Source organism: Arachis stenosperma, chromosome 2, assembly GCF_014773155.1.
Source record: "Arachis stenosperma cultivar V10309 chromosome 2, arast.V10309.gnm1.PFL2, whole genome shotgun sequence".
Classification (NCBI taxonomy): Eukaryota; Viridiplantae; Streptophyta; class Magnoliopsida; order Fabales; family Fabaceae; genus Arachis; species Arachis stenosperma.
Window position 1 is genome coordinate 11,247,423 of NC_080378.1, and position 20,084 is coordinate 11,267,506.

The 20,084-nt window shown below is 41.4% G+C and overlaps 1 pseudogene; it reads right to left on the reverse strand.

Moving 5' to 3' along the window:
- Nucleotides 1-515: 515 nt before the first annotated feature.
- On the reverse strand, nt 516-17,558 carry LOC130962547 (RAN GTPase-activating protein 1-like; annotated as a pseudogene).
- Between the last annotated feature and the right edge of the window lie 2,526 nt (nt 17,559-20,084).

Below are 20,084 nucleotides of genomic sequence, written 5' to 3' on the forward strand. Positions count from 1 at the left end.
ACTATGAATATAGATAACACCAAAAAAAATTTCAAATCTCAAACATAATTTGTTACCAATAAAGGGAATGTCTATCATACTTTGAGAAATCATTTCTATTCTACTACATGGCCTTAAAAGTTTAAACCCATCATTATGTAAAACAAAGGCAAAGATAAAATAAAAATAGATAATAAAAGTAGATATTAGGTATTCCAGATTCTAGTAGATTATTCAACAAAACCACCAACAAAGTAGCAATCTTCTAGTCTATAGCTCTAAGATTATCTGCATATGCATAACATAAAAGGAAGAGAATAGATCAACCAAGCAAAGATAACCAACAGCCACAGAAAATCATAATTGAGCCCAAAAGATTCTAAAGCTAATACCATTTCTTGTCTTTCAAGACATATGCATATACCTGGTAAGCTTTAAAAATTTCAAGACATGGAATTCAAAGTCTAAGATACAACAGATCATGACTACATATCAATTTAATATAAAACCTGGATGCCCATGTCCTATAAATCTTCCTAAATCTCAAGTCCCTTCAGTTTTGATTCCAGTTCATCGCGGTAAGCATCTTCTTCAGCCTCCTCATCAATGTCTTCTACTTCGGGATCATTCTTATCCACAGCACCCAGCATATCAAGTGAATTTTTAAACATATCCTTCAACTCCTCTATCCCTTCATCAGATATGAAATTAGCATTAATGTTTAGCAACTTAAATCCAGGTTTTTGCACAACAGCTTCAGCCAAAGCCCTAGCTCTGGACCTAGTAATTGAATTTGTGCTCAAATCAACTTCAAGTAATTGGCCATGACCCTCTTCCAATGCCTTGCCGATCAAAATTGCACCTTCATCCTTCAGTTCATTCTCAGCCAAATTCAACTTGGCAAGGAACTGTTTTGATGATAATACATGCCACTAAAGATGAAGCAACATTTGCAGTAATGTCATTTCCAGCCATATCCAAAACTTCCAGTGATGGTGCAGATTCCTTGAGTGCATTTGCAAGGGATTCTGCACCATCATCCACACCAAACATGTTGTCACACAAGTCAAGCTTCTTCAAGTGTTTACAAGTTCCAAGTGCTTCAGCCAGGACAACTCCACCATCAGAACCTACCCCGGTAGATGAACAGCTGCAGATTGTTTCACAATTTCAGAAATAGCAATTGTCCCTTCATCTCCAGTCATGTTATTATGAAAATGAAGAACCCTGAGTTTCTCAGTTGAAGGAATCAATTCAGATACTGCTTTTGCAGTTTCCTCTGATATACCACCATTCATTAAATAAAGCTACTCCAAGTTATTTTGTGATTTTAGGAGGGACTGAAATGCTCTAACTCCCTTTTCACCTGTGGCATTATTTGACAGGTTAAGATACCTTAAAACACAACCTTCCAGTGCACAAGAGAATATAGTCATCACTTCAAGAGCTTTTGCTTCCGGCCTGCCACCAATAAAATCCGACCAGTCTACTTCCTTCAATTGATCCTTAATTAACAGTAGGATGGATTCAGCAACTTGAGCAGCTTCCATGCCAAAACTTCTGTTACTGAAACATATCTTAGTATAAGAGCTTGGTGCCCTCAATGGCTCCAACAGTTCTGCAGCTTCCTCTGTGTCAACGAAGGCCCTGCGACCACCAGATATGTCAAAAACAGTTTCACCAATTACAGTGGCCTTTTCAGATACTGATAAACCCCATTTTGAGGGTTTATCTTGTGTTGATTTCAAGGGTTTTATCAATAATTCCACACACTTTCTATATAAAAATACAAGATTTTGTGTTCCTTTCCTAATTTTGCCCCATGGATGAAAACATGCTTATTTTGCACTAAAATAGATGCATTTCTAATCTTCTCTTGATGCCATTCGATGCCGTGACCTGTGTGTTAAGTGGTTTCAGAATATAGGGCAGGGATGGACTGGAAGAGAGAAGGAGGACGGGTGCAAAGGAAGGGAGCATGAGAATTGAGCCTTGGAAATCTCAGCATGGGCGCGTGCGTGCACTTGACGCGTCCGCGTGGATAGAGCAACTAGAAGTCGAAGCCAAGAGCCAAGCCACGAGCCGGCTTGCGTAGCGGCTAAGCCATCATCTTCAGTGGCGCGCACGCGTACATCACGCCTCCGCGCACATTACAAGATGTTTCGGTGGCGCGCGCGCGTACATTGCGCGTGCGCGCCGATGTTCGAATGTGATTTTTTTAAGAGCCACGTGACTTAGGCATGGAGGTAGTTGGGAATCCCATTTTGGGGAAATGCCTTGGCGGGAAAAGCTTAAGAAGACCAAAGGAACAAGGGTTAAGGACTTTTTAGCTCATTTTCTAGATTTTTAGATATTTTGAGGGATAGTTAGTTACACTTTTGGAGAAGGAGAGAGATTCCAAGCTCTCACTAGGGTTCATCTTCATCCAATTTCTGAATTTTCAATCACTCTTTGGTGAGATCCATTGCAATTCTCAATTCATTTTGTTCATGTCATAGATCTTCTTCTCCAATTTCAAGTAGTATTTGTAATTGCTCAATTCTCATAGATCTAGAATTCAACTTTGTAGTTTTGGATTTTATCAATTCCTTGAGAATTTGATTTTCATTGTTGTTCTTTGATAATTGTTGTTAGTTCCTTGTGTTGCAATACTTTTGATTCTATTTTTCTTCTCATTTTTACTATGACTTTCATTCTTGCTCATCAAATGTTTGATAAAATGTCAACACTAGTTATGGAGTAGAAATTTCTTACTTGGCATAGGGTTTGGGCCATTAGAAGAAGTTGAATAGTTGTGTCAATTGTTGATTTGGAATTAGGGATTGCTAATTGACTTGGAGTGCACTAAAGCTAGATTCCCATGAGGTAAAGCTAGGACTTGTGACTCAAGTTGATTATTCTCATTTGACTTTCCTCTATACCTAGGGGTTAACTAAATGAAGCAAGGCCTAATTGTTGTCATCATTGAAGGAACTATAAGGATAGAATTTCTAATGCCAACCCTAAGCCAAGTCTTTTAATGATTGATTGTTTGTTTCCTATTACTTTGCTAAAACCTTCAAGGAATCCTAACAAGGCTTTCTAATCAATAAGATGCACACTTTAGCAATTCCAAGGGAGGACGACTCGGGAGACTAGTACTCTCGGTTATAGATTGTAGGATTGTTTGGTGCGAAGTTTAAGTATCGATTAGACTATACTCACGATCATATTCATCATTGAATTCTAAATTGGCATGCTAAATTTCGTTTATCAAAATGGCGCCGTTGCCGGGTGGATATGATGCCTACCAAGAAGTCTTGGCTACATGCGATGACCGTGCGTTCGATTGGAGCGCGATCCTCCACGTACTTGCTTTACCCGACGCATATTGGATTCGGGGGACCATAATCACATGATTGACACTCAAGTATTGCTTGGATACATATGTCAAGGGATGCGAGAGCAAGATAGAACTCTCTTGGACACCTCTAGCAATGGTTCTTTGTCCAAATATAAAACAGCGGAGGAGGCATGGCAACTTATCATTGACTTAGCCGAATCCAATCAACATATGAGACGAAGAGTCAACCGCCCAAGGACTATGAATGAGGTATCAACTAGTAGTGAAACCACCGCTCTAACTCAATCCTTGAGCGAGATGACATCCATCTTGAGGCAACTCCAATTGAACCAACAACAACCACAATAACCTCAATCATACCAACAACACTCTCCACCACCTCAACAACACAACCAACAATTGGTTCCTCAAAAAGTGTGTGGCATTTGTTCTTGCTACTCCCACTACACGGATGAGTGCCCGAGCCTTCAAGAAGATAACACCTTGGCGGCTACCCATAATTTCTATGACCGCCCAAATCAAGGGTACTACCAAGGCGGTAATCCTAATCAAGGGCACCCTTATCAAGGAGGAAGCTACAATCAAGGGAATGGATACCATAATAAAAATTGGAGAGACAATCATCAACAAGGAAATAGGGACAACAACAACAATGGAGGAGGTCAAAGATGGAGCAACAACTCACAAAATTTCTCACAAAACCGACCATACAACTCACAAAATCAACCATACAACCAACAAAACCCACAAAGAAACTACCAAACATACCAACCACCACATCAAAGACCACCACCCAACCAATCACAAACTCCTCAACTCACATATGCAACCACCCCCTCCAACCAAGACGAAACACTCCGGACCATCATCCAAGGCCAAAAGGAACTACAAAACACACTTGCTTCCGGTCTCACCGGCCTCACCTCTACACTACAAGCTCTTCTTGCACGCATGGATACACCATCAAATCCCACTCCTCAACCTCCAATCCAAAGCGTCATTCCCTCTCAACCTCAACCAAATCCTAAGGGGGGCATCAATGCCATCACCCTTAGATCCGGAACACAATTAAAAGAGAAGGAAGCAAAGGACTCAAATCCTATCACAACCGCCCAAGAGGAGAAGAGAATAGATATAGAAGAGGTAGTGAAAGAGGAGACACCACAAGTCATAGTTGAGGATGAAGCCCAACCAACAAAGGAGACCCCCAAGGCCAAGAGAACCTTGGAAGAAGAAATTGCTCAACCACTCCCATTTCCAACACTTGCAAAGAAAGCTAGAAAGCGCATAGAACTTGACCCCAAAATGGTAGAAATGTTCAAGAAAGTTGAGGTAACCATCCCCCTCTTTGATGCTATCCATCAAGTTCCTAGATATGCAAAATTCCTTAAAGATCTATGCATGAACAAGGATAGAATTCTTGAATTGGAAACCATCCCATTGGGGAGTTCTATTTCCGCTTTAATGGGAGCATTGCCCGAGAAGTGTGATGATCCGGGCCCTTGTATGGTCACTTGCACCATTAATGTAGTTCAATTTATAGATTGTATGTGTGACCTCGGAGCATGTGTTAGCATCATGCCGCTCTCCGTCTACCGGGTATTGAAGTTGCCACCACTAAAAAGGTCGACGGCAAGATTTGTCCTAGTGGATAAAAGCATGATAACCATGACGGGTGTTGCGGAAGACGTATTGGTGAATATCAAAGGGTTGGTGTTTTCGATTGACTTCTATGTCCTTGAAATGCCATCAAGCGAGACCGAGAGAGCATCATCTATCCTACTTGGAAGACCATTTTTGAGAACTTCTAGATTTAAGCTAGATGCCTACTCGGGGACCTACTCATTTGAAATAGATGGGAGAATCGTAAGTTTTAGCCTAGAAGAAGCAATGAAGCATCCACCAGAGAATCACTCTCTATTTCGGTGTGACCCAATTGACAACATGGTTGCCGAAGTGCACCTTGCAAAGTTAGATGAGAAGTACATGATTGAAGAAGCAAATGAAGGTCCAAGCAAACTACACACCACACAAACCATCCGGAAACTCAAACTTCAAAGAATGACAAAAAGATGGAATTGAAGTCACTACCACCCCACTTAAGGTACTCATATCTTGATGAGGCCCAAAAGCTCCCCGTGATAATTGCAAAAGAGTTAACCCCTCAACAAGAAGAAAAATTGCTAAATGTATTGAGGAAAAACAAAAGGGCAATTGGGTGGAGTTTGGCGGATCTAGTGGGAATAAGCCCCCAAGTATGCGAGCACCGCATATTTCTTGAAGAAGGAGCAAGACCGGTCCGACAACCTCAAAGGAGACTTAATCCAACCATTCTTGAGGTTGTGAAAAAAGAAGTCACTAAGCTACTTGAAGCGGACATCATCTATCCTATCTCGGATAGCGAGTGGGTAAGCCCGGTCCAAGTAGTGCCAAAGAAGTCCGGGGTGACAACAATTAAAAACGAAAGTGGTGAACTTATAGCAACAAGAGTGCAAAATTCTTGGAGAGTATGCATAGACTACCGAAGGTTGAATGCGGCCACAAGAAAAGATCACTTCCCACTACCATTCATTGATCAAATGCTTGATCGATTAGCCGGTAAATCATATTATTGCTTTCTTGATGGTTACTCCGGTTACTTCCAAATTCACATTGCTCTAGAGGACCAAGAAAAAACCACATTTACTTGCCCCTTTGGAACGTATGCTAACAAGCGTATGCCATTTGGCCTATGCAATGCACCGGCAACGTTTCAAAGATGCATGATGAGCTTATTTGCGAACTTTCTAGAGCAATCTATGGAAGTTTTCATGGACGACTTTAGTGTCTACGGTGATTCATTTGAGCATTGCTTAGGTAACCTTGAAAAAGTCTTAGAGAGATGCACCAAAACAAACCTTGTCTTAAATTTTGAAAAATGTCATTTCATGGTCAAACAAGGCATTGTTTTGGGACACATAGTCTCAAAAGAAGGCATCTCCGTAGATCCGGCAAAAATAAATGTCATATCTAGTTTACCTTACCCCTCCTCCGAGAGGGAAGTCCGCTCTTTTCTTGGACATGCAGGATTCTACCGGAGATTCATCAAAGACTTTAGCAAGGTGGCCTTACCTCTCTCTCGACTACTACAAAAGGACACTGAATTTGAGCTGAGCAAGGAATGTATGGAAGTATATGACAAACTTAAAGTAGCATTGACACAAGCTCCTATTGTGCGAGGACCGAATTGGACTCAACCATTTGAAATCATGTGTGATGCTTCGAATTATGTGATAGGAGCCGCGTTAGCACAACGCAAGGGTAAGATTCCCTATGCCATAGCTTATGCCTCCAAAACACTAGACGGAGCCCAATCCAACTACACTACTACCGAAAAGGAACTCCTAGCTATTGTTTTTGCTTTGGACAAGTTCCGAGCCTATCTTCTTGGTTCCAAGGTTGTAGTGTACTCGGATCACGCGGCACTAAAGTATTTGTTGGCCAAAAAGGAATCAAAACCGAGATTAATTCGTTGGGTGCTTTTGTTACAAGAATTTGACTTGGAGATCAAGGATAGGAGTGGTTCCCAAAAGCTAGTGGCGGACCATCTAAGTCGCCTCGAACACACAAAAGGCGACACCACTCCTATCAATGACTCCTTTCCTTTAGATGCTTTGCACGCAATCTCGGAAGTAGTTCCTTGGTATGCCCCAATAGCAAACTACTTGGTTTCACACACTTTCCCTCCCAATCTCAACAAACACCAAAAGGATAAGCTGAAAAGCGAATCCAAATACTATGTTTGGGACGATCCCTATTTGTGGAGGTGTGGAGCGGACCAAATAGTGCGACGGTGCATACCTCAAACCGAATTCCAAGCAATCTTGGATGCTTGCCATGCTTCCGAAGGAGGTGGCCACTACGGCCCCCAAAGAACGGCAAGAAAGGTCCTTGATTGCGGATTTTGGTGGCCAACTCTTCTCAAAGATTCTTCTCTCCATTGCAAATCTTGTCCCCAATGCATTCGGTTTGGAAATATTTCTAATAAGGACGAAATCCCCCAACAAAATATGCTTTTTTGTGAAATCTTTGATGTATGGGGAATCGACTTCATGGGACCATTTCCAAATTCCAATGGCTTTCTCTACATCTTGTTAGCCGTCGATTATGTGTCAAAATGGGTGGAGGCAATCCCCACCCGAACGGATGACGCTCATGTTGTTTATTCTTTTGTGAGGAACAATATCATTTGTCGCTTTGGCTCCCCAAGAGCAATCATAAGTGACCAAGGATCCCACTTTTGCAACAAAAAAATGGACGGCCTCATGAGAAAGTATGGCATCATACACAAAGTCGCCACGGCTTACCACCCTCAGACAAATGGCCAAGCCGAAGTTTCTAACTGGGAAATCAAACATGTATTGGAAAGGATTGTGAAGCCGAATCGGAAGAATTGGAGCACTAAACTCTCCGATGCACTTTGGGCTTATCGAACGGCTTACAAGACACCCATTGGCATGAGCCCCTTTAGGCTTGTATATGGTAAAGCATGCCACTTACCGGTAGAAATCGAACACAAAGCTTATTGGGCCATAAAGGAATGTAATATGAGCTTGGGTGGAGCCGGAGTAGAGAGAAAGCTTCAATTAGCGGAATTAGAATGCTTAAGATTAGAAGCTTATGACAACTCTAGACTTTACAAGGAAAAGATGAAAGCCATCCATGACAAGAACATTAGGAGAAGGGAATTCCGACCCGGTGAACTAGTCCTTCTTTACAACTCAAGGTTGAGATTACTACCCGGAAAGCTTAGATCAAAGTGGGATGGACCCTACCAAGTGGAGAAAGTAGAACCTTATGGGGTCTACCACTTGCGCCACCCATCGAGTCCGAACATTTTCAAGGTAAATGGGCACCGTCTCAAATTGTATCATGGTGAGCAAAGAAAGAACTCCAAGGAATTTGAAGTGTTCCTCTTGAGGGATGCACCTCTTGAACAAGAACTTTGAGCTATTGAAAGTCCAACTTAAGGACGGTAAACAAAAGTGCTAGGTGGGAGACACCCCACCATGGTAAGATCTTCCTTTGTACATAGCCATTGCATCATTCTTTGATTGACACTTGCTTAACACTTGACTTCATGTTTGTTAGCTAGATTTCAATTCTAATTCTGCTTCATTTGTTGAGTTCATTGGTAGTTTATCAAGTTAAAACGCCCTTCTTTAGTGCTTAAGTGGCTGTTTGGAGGGTTGGAATGCTATAAGTGGTGCAAAAATATGCAAACTTTTGAAAAGGCACCCTTCTGCGCGTGCGCGCACCTGGCGCGTGCGCGCCCTTGAGGCATTTGACGACCACCCACGCGGACGCGCACCGTGCGCAGACGCGTGGGTTGCGAAAAACACCCCTCCATACATTTTCCCGAGAGTTACGCCCACACCATGCCAGCACCATGCCTGAGGCATAGGCCACTTACGCGTGCGCGCACATGGCGCGTACGCGCGCTTGGGCGAAATCTGCAGATCGACGAGCTAGCGTACCGTGCGCGTCCGCGTCGATCACCCTTTTGCACTTCTAGTACATATTCTAGAGAGTTAGGCCACTCTCGGGCCCGCACTAAGCCACCGGCCCAGCATCTCTGCCGCGTGCGCGCACCTGGCGCGCACGCGTCCATATGCTAGCAACACGAGGTGCGCGCGCGCGCGCCTAGGCTGCGCACGCGCCCCTCGTTCTGCACCCTCCTCTAGGCCACTCCACAGAGAGTTAGGCCCACCCCAGGCCCATCTCATGCCTGGGGCATAACCACGTTGACGCGTGCGCGCACCGTGCGCGCCCGCGCCAACAGCCCTGCAGCCAACTTCTGGTACCTCGTCCAGAGAGTTGTGCCACCTCTAAGCCACCCCTGTGCTACCAGCCCAAGCGTATGGGTGACGATTGGATTTTTGACGGTTTAGAATTCACAAATGAATTCTCGTTGCAAGTATAGTTTCTAAACCAATCGCTAATCCTTTCATACAAAAAGTTGTTTGTCACTAAAACAAACCCCTAAATTTATAAACCGAAGTATTCAAACCTCGGGTCGTTCTCCCTAGGAATTACAATAAAGTGTCTTGTTATTGGTTTGAGTTGTTTTGGGGTTTTGATAAGAGGCATGAAAGTAAATGTCAATGAAAATAAACTAACAACTATAAAAGGCTCTTGGTAAGGTGTGAGAACTAGAAGTCCTATCCTAGTTATTCTTCTTAATTGTGATGAGAATTGTTCATTGCTACCACTTAGTTAACCCTTACTAGATAAAGGAAAGTCAAGTGGATGAATTGACTTGAGCCACAAGTCCTAGCCAACTCCCAAGGAAAGACTAGTTTTAGTGCACTCCAAACCAATTAGCAATCTCTCCAATTATCAATCAACAAAGGAATTAGACAACTCAAGTGTCACTAATTACTCTACCTAGGCCAAGAGGAACAAAATCTACACTAAAACTAAAAGAGACATTTTAACAAACACATAAAGTGTAATAAAAGTAAACAACATAAATTGCAAGAATTAAAGAGAGATCTAACTACAAAGGCAAGAGATTAACAATGGAAAAGCAAAGAAGAACAATTATTATGAATTACCTCTTATTGAATTGAAAGAATGTAAAGGGAACAATACTAGATCTACAACAAAATGTAAGAACAACATAAAGGAAATTACAACAAAAGAGTAGAAGAAGATGAATCTAACAACAAAGAATGGAAAGGTAGAAGTAGAAGAAAGCAAAGATTAAAACCTAGATCTAAGAACTAATCCTAATCCTAATCTTAGAGAGAAGTGAGAGCTTCTCTCTCTAAAACTAACTCTAACTCCTAAAACTAAGCTAATGATCAAAAATATCTAAAAGTATCTAAAGTCTCCTTGATTCCCCTTCAATCCTTGGCTTAAATAGCATCAGAAATGAGTTGGATTGGGCCCACAAGGCTTCTAAAATCGCTGGCCACATGTTGCTTTAAGTGAACTAGGTGGCAGCAACGGCGTGTGCGCGTACTTTGCGCGTGCGCGCCACCATACGTGTGGCAACTATGACAAATCTTATATCGTTTCGAAGCCCCGGATGTTAGCTTTCTAACCCAACTGGAACCGCATCATTTGGACCTCTGTAGCTCAAGTTATGGTCGTTTAAGTGCAAAGAGGTCGGCTTGACAACTTTCCGGTTCTTTCATTTCTTCATGAGTTCTCCAACTTTCATGCTTCTTTCTTCATTCCCTTGATCCAATCTTTGCCTCCTAAACCTTAAATCACTTAACAAACATATCAAGGCATCTAATGGATCAAGGTAAATTACATTTAGCTATTTTAAGACCTAAAAAGCATGTTTTCACCAAGCATGTCCTCATGCTTAAGCCAAGAGAAAGCAAAGGGCATCAACATCTATTCTATGTAAATGAGCTATATGCAACCTAAACTATATGCAACTAAATGCAAAATGGTTTTACCTACTTGGTTAAAAATAAATCAATCCTCCAAGTCATACATGCACAAGTAGGGTCAAGATCATATAACGATTCATGAATCCTACCAATTTCATGAATCCTACCAATTCGAATATAAAAATTGAAGTTCAAATAGACTTGCAAGAAGAAAGCTTATGAAAGCCGGGAATCATGGAATTGAGCATCGAACCCTCACCGGAAGTGTTTGCACTCTAGTCACTCGGTGTTTGGGGTTGATTCACTCAATTCTCCCCTAATCATGCTTTCCAAGATTTATTTTTCATCTAACAATCAACAATTATTCAATGCATGCATACATGTATCATGAGGTCTTTTCTTTAGGTTGTAATGGGGCTAGGGTCAAGGTAGGATCATATATGGCTAGTGGACTTAGGATTTGAATCTTTGATTAACTTAAACTTTCCCACCTAACCTATATAATGACCTATACAATTAAGTACTAACCTAACTACCCATTCCTCACTTTTTCACATACTCATGCATTTTCTTTTCATTTCACAACACTTATGCATTGATTCTTATTGAGCTTCACTTTGGGGCATTTTGTCCCCTTTATTGCTTTTCTTTTTCTTTCTTTTTTCTATTTTTTTCTATTTTTTTTCATATTATTTTCTTTTTCACTTTTATTTCTTTTTTTCTTTTCCTTTCAAACTATACACAAGAACATCAATGCATAAGGTCTATACATTTAATCAATACATGAGCATGTACCCAATTCCCAATATTTCCAATAAAAATACAAAACTACCCTTTTATTCACCCAATGTCCCAAGGTTCCCACACTTGAATGATACTCACACACACTAGCCTAAGCTAATCAAAGATCCAAATAAGGACTTTTATTGTTTTCCGCTTTAAGGCTTGTAATGTGCTAAATTAAGAACAAAGTGGGTTAATCGTAGGCTCAAATTTGGCTAACAAAGGAAGATAAAAGGTAAGGCTTTTTGGGTAAGTAAGCTAATGAAGTGATGGCCTCAATCATATAAATGCATGTATACATAAAATAATGGACATAAAGAATCAAACAAATCGAAGGTTACAATCATAGGAAGAGAATAATGCACACAAGAAGGAAAAATAAGTGGTTATAAGATGTAACCACATCATTAGGCTCAAATCTCACTTGCTTGTGTTCTTAGCTCAAAAACCATGTTCCAAAATAAATTCTTTCAAGCAAGTTCTACAAATTTTTCTTTTTCAAATTGGTAGGGTGCCCTAAAACGGTTTCTCGGAAAAGAATTCATCACTTTAACCAAGTAGTCCTAATAAGAAGGAAGTAGTAAAATATGTACAAATTCTAACTAACATGCAACCTATCATGCAAATGCAACAACTAACTAACATTGGTGTTGAAAAGGAAATTGGTACCCATGGAGATAGGTCGAATGACCTCCCCACACTTGAAGATTGCACCGTCCTCGGTGCATGCAAAGAAGAGCAAGGTGGACGGGTTGCTACAATTGATGAGCTTCTTCAAAAGGTTGTGCGGATGACTTGTTTGTTGCCCCATTTAGAAACTTTCCTTTCCTTCCATATTGGTGGCCAACCCAAAAGGAAAGAAAGAAAGAAAATTAAGCCTATAACAAAGATATCAAGGCAATTAGAACATAGGCGGGGGCTAATGCCAAATAAGAGTATGGTTCTCTACTACATGTTAGCTAAGCATGTGAGTGAGAAAACAATGTAAGCTAGGGCATATCATTAAGCTCGATGCAAGAGTAAAGTTAAAGCATGAAGAGTGTATTGAGCATCAAGTTCAAATGAGAAGAAGTGGGTCATGAAAGACAATATGAGGTCATATCAATGCACAAAGACACAAGAGTCATACAAGATGAAGCATTGATTTAAAATTTTCATCACCCAACAATATCAAACAAGTCAAGAAGCACCAAAATAATGCAAGGAATCATCAACAATTGAGTAGGAAGATGCAACACCATTATTAAAATGACTAAAAAAAACGAAAACATGCTACAAAAACTAAATGAAAATGGGAAGAGTAGAAGTATACGACTGTGATAAGCAAAAGAAAATGGAAGCGGAGAAAAAACTCTCTCTTTTTTTTTTTTTACCGACGCGTGCGCGTCATGCGTGCTTACGCGTCGATGTGCATATTGGTTGAAGGACGCGTACGCGCCAGGTGCGCGCACGCGTGCATCGAGTTAGGCCGGAGGCATAATGTCGGCCCAAGTCTGGCACAACTCTCAGGTAAAAGTACCGAGAGTGCAGATTGTGCAATCGACGCGCGCGCGCACAGTGTGCGTGCGCGTGCATGCCAATTTAAGATCATGTGCGCGTACGCGCCAAGTGCGCGCACGCGTGCATAGGCTTGTGCCTTAGGCCCAATGTTCGCACAGTGCAGGCCTAACTCTCGGGTTTTTGGCTGGAGTCGAATTTTTTGCATCCACGCGTACGCGTACAGTGCGCGTCCGCGTGGGTGGTCGAAAAATGCTCAGGTGCGCGTACGCGTTAGGTGCGCGCACGCGTGGATGGTGTTCTGTTTTTCAAAAATATTTTTCTAAGTTCTTACACCAATCCAAGCCTTTCAATCCTCCAAACAGCTACCAAAACACCCTAAAACCTTATTCATCATACTATACTACTAACTAAACTTGATAAAACAACAAAAACAAGAAATTAAACTAATTCTACCAATATTTACAAAAGATAAAAATGGAAATGAGAATCTACCTACAATGGCAACTCAATTCACTTATTAACAAACTAAAAGAGTATGGAAAGAGTTTACCATGGTGGGGGTGTCTCCCACCTAGCACTTTTATTTATTGTCCTTAAGTTGGACTTATGGGGAGCTTCTTATCAAGGTGGCTTGTGCTTGTATTCATCTTGGAACTCCCACCAATGCTTGGTTCTCCATTGTGCCCCAAGATTTCTCATGGATTGAGCCGAGTGTTGATGGAGTTCTTCACAAGCTTGGGGCTCCCAAAGTTGATCCTCTTCTTGTGATCCGGGATCCCACACTTTGTTTTCACACCCGTCTTGAGGTTGATCATCATTATTAGTCCATCCGGGTAGTAAGCAAGATGAATTCTCTATGAAGTGTCCAACAATCCTCCTAGACCCATCTATTTGAGCACTACTCCAACCTTTATATCTCATGTTTGATGCATCAACCACAATGAGCCTTGATTTGCAACGCCCACCACAAAACCTTTTCCGCTTACGCTTCATCCCACAAACTTCCCTAAGTTGGCCATCCGTTTCAAGCAAACCATATTCAAGTGGGATAATAAAGCTAATAGAAATGAATTTCACCCACTCAAATGAAGGTGTAGATGGCAACCTAGGCAAAGATGCTTCCAAAGATCTTGGCAAAGCATAGCCAACCCTCGTTCTTCTATTTCTAGGGACTTCCACCTCTTCACAAGATCTCTTAATCTCAATCCTTTGTTTAACAATTTTATCTAAACCTTTTCCTTTACTCAAATCATAATAGGGAGGGTGAGAAAAATTTACCTCCTCAATGCTTTCAAATCCAACGGGAGAAGGTTCTTCATGCTCAAAGGATTCTTCACCACTAAGACTTGATGCTTGATCTTCATCTCCAGGGGAACTCAATTCTTTCTCTATCCCATCCAAGTCTTCATACGGAATATGCCTTGGAAGGTGTGCACTTTCCTCCCTAGCATCAATTTCAATCATCTTGTAGGGGTTTTCTTCAACTTTATGTTCCCATGGAGGCTCCGCATCTCCTAAGTCTTCTACCACTTCTTCCTTGTCTTCAACAAATAAAGCTTCCTCCAATTGTTCCAATACAAAGCAACTTCCTTCATTTCCCACCAGAGTTTCCAATCTCTCCTTCATGCTATGTTTTTCATTTGATTCTCCACATGTAGCCATGGGAGTTTCTTGAGTGTTCAAGCATTGGGAGGCTAATTGATTTGTTACCGCATCCAAAGCGGCCATGAAATTTTGCACATCCCTTTGCATCTCTTCTTGCCCTTGAACAAGAACACCAAGGGTTTCATCCATTAGAGATTGGGGTGATTGGAAGGATTCATCATTTTGGGGGGAGGGTTCATAGTAGGAAGGTGGTTCTTCTTGGTAGAGTTGTGGTGGTTCAATGTTTTCCATTCTTTCCACTTGTTGCACAACACACTCCATGGTTGCTTGAAATTGATCCAATGCTTCCTTGAGATGATCCCTTGACTCTTGTTCCTCTTGGATAATATGATTAGGATCATGTGGCTCTTGGATCAATGGATATGAGTATTCTTCTATGGAAGGTTGTGGTGGAAAGTAGTATTCATCTTGTGGTTGAAAATTTTCGTATATTGGAGGTGGTTCATCTTGGTAATAATATGGAGGGGGTGGCTCTTGAAAATGTTGATGTTGGGGTGGTGGTAGCTCTATGTGTGGTTCATATGGCTCATATGGTTGTTGGTAGGATGGATATGGATTAGGGTCATATGAAGGTGGTTGGTGAAAATAGGCTTGTGAGTGTGGTTGAGGCTCATGTTGAGGATATGAATCATAGGCATATGGTGGTGGTTCTTGAAAGTCACAAGGAGATTCACTATAGCCATTTGATTGGTATGCATCATGGAATGGCTCTTCTTCATAGTTCATTGGTGGAGGTTGTTGCCAAGAAGATTGATCATAGGCATATGGTTCCTCCCACCTTTGGTTGTCCCATCCTTGATGCACATTCTCATCAAAGTTCCCATTACCTACAACATAGTTGTAACTACACTCATAGCCAAGGTGAGAATTCATGGTAGCAAGAGAAGATAAGGAACAAAAACTAATAAGAAATAATGAAACAAAATACTAAGACTAGCAAAAACTAACAAGCAATCCAAAAATCAAGCTATTCACAATATTCACATATATACAATAACCAATAACACAACACCATTGCAATTTCCCCGGCAACGGCGCCATTTTGACGATTGGATTTTTGACGGTTTAGAATTCACAAATGAATTCTCGTTGCAAGTATAGTTTCTAAACCAATCGCTAATCCTTTCATACAAAAAGTTGTTTGTCACTAAAACAAACCCCTAAATTTATAAACCGAAGTATTCAAACCTCGGGTCGTTCTCCCTAGGAATTACAATAAAGTGTCTTGTTATTGGTTTGAGTTGTTTTGGGGTTTTGATAAGAGGCATGAAAGTAAATGGCAATGAAAATAAACTAACAACTATAAAAGGCTCTTGGTAAGGTGTGAGAACTAGAAGTCCTATCCTAGTTATTCTTCTTAATTGTGATGAGAATTGTTCATTGCTACCACTTAGTTAACCCTTACTAGATAAAGGAAAGTCAAGTGGATGAATTGACTTGAGCCACAAGTCCTAGCCAACTCCCAAGGAAAGACTAGCTTTAGTGCACTCCAAACCAATTAGCAATCTCTCCAATTATCAATCAACAAAGGAATTAGACAACTCAAGTGTCACTAATTACTCTACCTAGGCCAAGAGGAACAAAATCTACACTAAAACTAAAAGAGACATTTTAACAAACACATAAAGTGCAATAAAAGTAAACAACATAAATTGCAAGAATTAAAGAGAGATCTAACTACAAAGGCAAGAGATTAACAATGGAAAAGCAAATAAGAACAATTATTATGAATTACCTCTTATTGAATTGAAAGAATGTAAAGGGAACAATACTAGATCTACAACAAAATGTAAGAACAACATAAAGGAAATTACAACAAAAGAGTAGAAGAAGATGAATCTAACAACAAAGAATGGAAAGGTAGAAGTAGAAGAAAGCAAAGATTAAAACCTAGATCTAAGAACTAATCCTAATCCTAATCCTAGAGAGAAGTGAGAGCTTCTCTCTCTAAAACTAACTCTAACTCCTAAAACTAAGCTAATGATCAAAAATATCTAAAAGTATCTAAAGTCTCCTTGATTCCCCTTCAATCCTTGGCTTAAATAGCATCAGAAATGAGTTGGATTGGGCCCACAAGGCTTCTAAAATCGCTGGCCACATGTTGCTTTAAGTGAACTAGGTGGCAGCAACAGCGCGTGCGCGTACTTTGCGCGTGCGCGCCACCATACGTGTGGAAACTATGGCAAATCTTATATCGTTTCGAAGCCCCGGATGTTAGCTTTCTAACCCAACTGGAACCGCATCATTTGGACCTCTGTAGCTCAAGTTATGGTCGTTTAAGTGCAAAGAGGTCGGCTTGACAGCTTTCCGGTTCTTTCATTTCTTCATGAGTTCTCCAACTTTTCATGCTTCTTTCTTCATTCCCTTGATCCAATCTTTGCCTCCTAAACCTTAAATCACTTAACAAACATATCAAGGCATCTAATGGAATCAAGGTAAATTACATTTAGCTATTTTAAGACCTAAAAAGCATGTTTTCACTCTTAAGCACAATTAAAGGAGAATATACAAAACCATGCTATTTCATTGAGTAAATGTGGGTAAAAGGTGATAAAATCCCCTAAAATCAATACAAGATAAACCCTACAAATGGGGTTTGTCAATGGGCGCGTGCGCGCAGCGTACGCGCGCGCGCCCCCACTCCACCTCGCTCCCTTGCGCGAGCGCGCACCGTGCACGCACGCGCAGGTGATCGACGCCAACTTAATAGGGAGCATACTTGCCCCCTTCATTCTTCTTCTCCTTTCCCTCTTCTTCTCACTCTTTCTACTACCCATCCACCTACTACCATCTCTTCTTCCAGTTAACCACCTCCTACCACCTACCTCCGGTGGCCCCACATCACCCCTCCACTCTCCATCACTCCACTCTACAACTTCTTCTTCCATATCCTCTTCCATCTCTCAAGGTACTATACTAAGCTACCCTCTCACTCCACCTATCTCTTTTGATTCTTAATCATTTAGTTTCATTTTCTTTTAGGTAGCCTCTTTCCTTTTCTCCTCCCTCTTTTTAGTTACTTCTTTAGGGTGTTTTTTGTATTTTTTTTTTCAAATTAACTCTTCATAGGCATTTGGGTCTTAACTTCTCTTGCATTGGTAGATGAGTTGTGTTGCTTGATTTTCTTACAACAACTATGCACTGTAGTCATTAATAATGGATTGTGGAATGTTGCATTGCTTTCACCTTCATCTAATCACATACTACAAGAAGGATGCACGCCAAGTGTTCGACGAAAGGCATACTTGAGTTTTGAGCTCATTTTGACTAAATTGCCTCTCAACTAATCACTTTTGCGTGCATCCCCACATTCTCCAATCCATCCACTCACCTTTTCTTAACTTGCTTCCCACTTTTGGTATTTGAGGGTGTATGCTTCTCATGCTTCTTATTTGCACGCTTAATCTACCCTTGCACCACATGCATATGATTTGCCTTGCTCTTCACATGTTATCTTAGTACATGTTGCAGCTGTCATGTAATAATGATACCCATATTCTATGGCATAACTTTTCATTGCATAATCGCATTCAATTACGCTTCTTTGGGTTTGATGTTATCCCCTTTCTTTGCTATCACAGGATGGTCATCAAAAAGAACAAAGGGAAAGCCCCGAAGAAGCCAGCTTCCAATAAAGCGCAATAAGAACTAACGGTCAGGCCACTCCTGAAGAGGGCTAAGGGCCCCGTTGATGTTCTAGAGAAGGACAACCCTCCAAAGGATTCAAATAAGTTTCCTAACCGCTACTGCGAACTTGTTTACTCAAGAATGATTGAAAGGAATTATCACTCGGAGCCCCTTCTAGTCCTACCGGCTCACCTCACTCCGATTGTAATGCCACACATTGACCGGAGGCAATGGAGGTTCCTCTTGAGGCAACCAAAGGAGGCCAATCTCTCATGGGTGGTGGAATTCTACTCCAACTACCACTCACCCCTTCTCACATCAATATTTGTGCGCCGGAAGTAAGTGTCAGTCATAGTGGAAACCATCCGAGAAGTCCTTGGGATTGGGCCGTTGACGGATGGATATGATGCCTACCAAGAAGTCTTGGCTACATGCAATGACCGTGCGTTCGATTGGAGCGCGATCCTTCGCGTACTTGCTTTACCCGACGCATATTGGATTCGGGGGACCATAAAGCAAAGACCAAAGGGTTTAGATGTCCGCCACCTCACTCAAGAAGCCACGGCATGGGCCCAAATTCTAGCTCACTACGTGCTCCCAAGCACCCATGGGTCATCCATTACCGCCGAGCTTGCCTTATTGATATGGTGCATCTTAACCGAGAAACCGGTCGACATTTCGCATGCCATTCGCCAATCCATGGGGCGCATTCATGCCAAAGAAAATCTACCATTCCCCGCTATGGTGACCGAATTAGTTGCAAAGGCCAGAGTCAACCGAGAGGCTAAGGATAAGAGAACCTCAATTCCGGTCGAAGGCGATGTTATTCCGACCAAGAGGTGCCTCAAGCCTCCGGAATTCACCAAGGACATTGGACTACCCACACCAACTCGCAACACTACCACATCATCTACACCACAAAAATCAGCCACCCAACGCCTTGAAGACCTTTACAAGAAGTTGGACCGTTATGAGAGGCGTAACCAATGCCGATATGCTCATGTGAAGAAACTTCTAAGCGTAGTCACCCCACCTATGGAGGAACCAGATATCTCCACATCCACCGCAACTTCAAGCGGAGATAGCGATGACATTGGAGATGAGGGACACTCGGGACTCGACCACCCATTGCGCCTAACCTATAGCACGGAGGACCGTGCTAAGTTTTAAGTGTGGGGAGGTCGGCCGACCGATCTCCGTAGGTAACATCCGAATAAATTCTTGTTCCTTGAACTCCTTTGTAATTAAGATAGGTTGCATGATTAGGTCTTAGTTGACACCATTCGCATGATAAGTTTACTTGGTTGGAACAATGAAACTCTTTCTTAGGAAACCAATACTTTGGGGCAACCGTGGCATTGCCAATTTTAAATACTTTGATGCCAAATTTGCATGAAGAATTATATTTTGGAACATGGATTTTGAGTTAAGAACACAAGCTAGTGAGTTTTGAGCCTAATTACGTGGTTACATCTTATAACCACTCATTTTTCCTTCTTGTGTGCATTATTCTCTTTCTATGATTGTAACCCTTGATTTGTTTGATTCTTTGTGTCCATTATTCTGTGTATTCATGCATTTATATGATTGAGGCCATCATTTCATTAGCTCACTTACCCAAATGGCCTTACCTTTTATCTTCCTTTGTTAGCCAAATTTGAGCCTACGATTAACCCACTTTGTTCTTAATTTAGCACATTACAAGCCGTAAAGCGAAAAACAATAAATGTCCTTAATTTGGATCTTTTATTAGCTTAGGCTAGTGTGTGTGAGTATCATTCAAGTGTGGGAACCTTGGG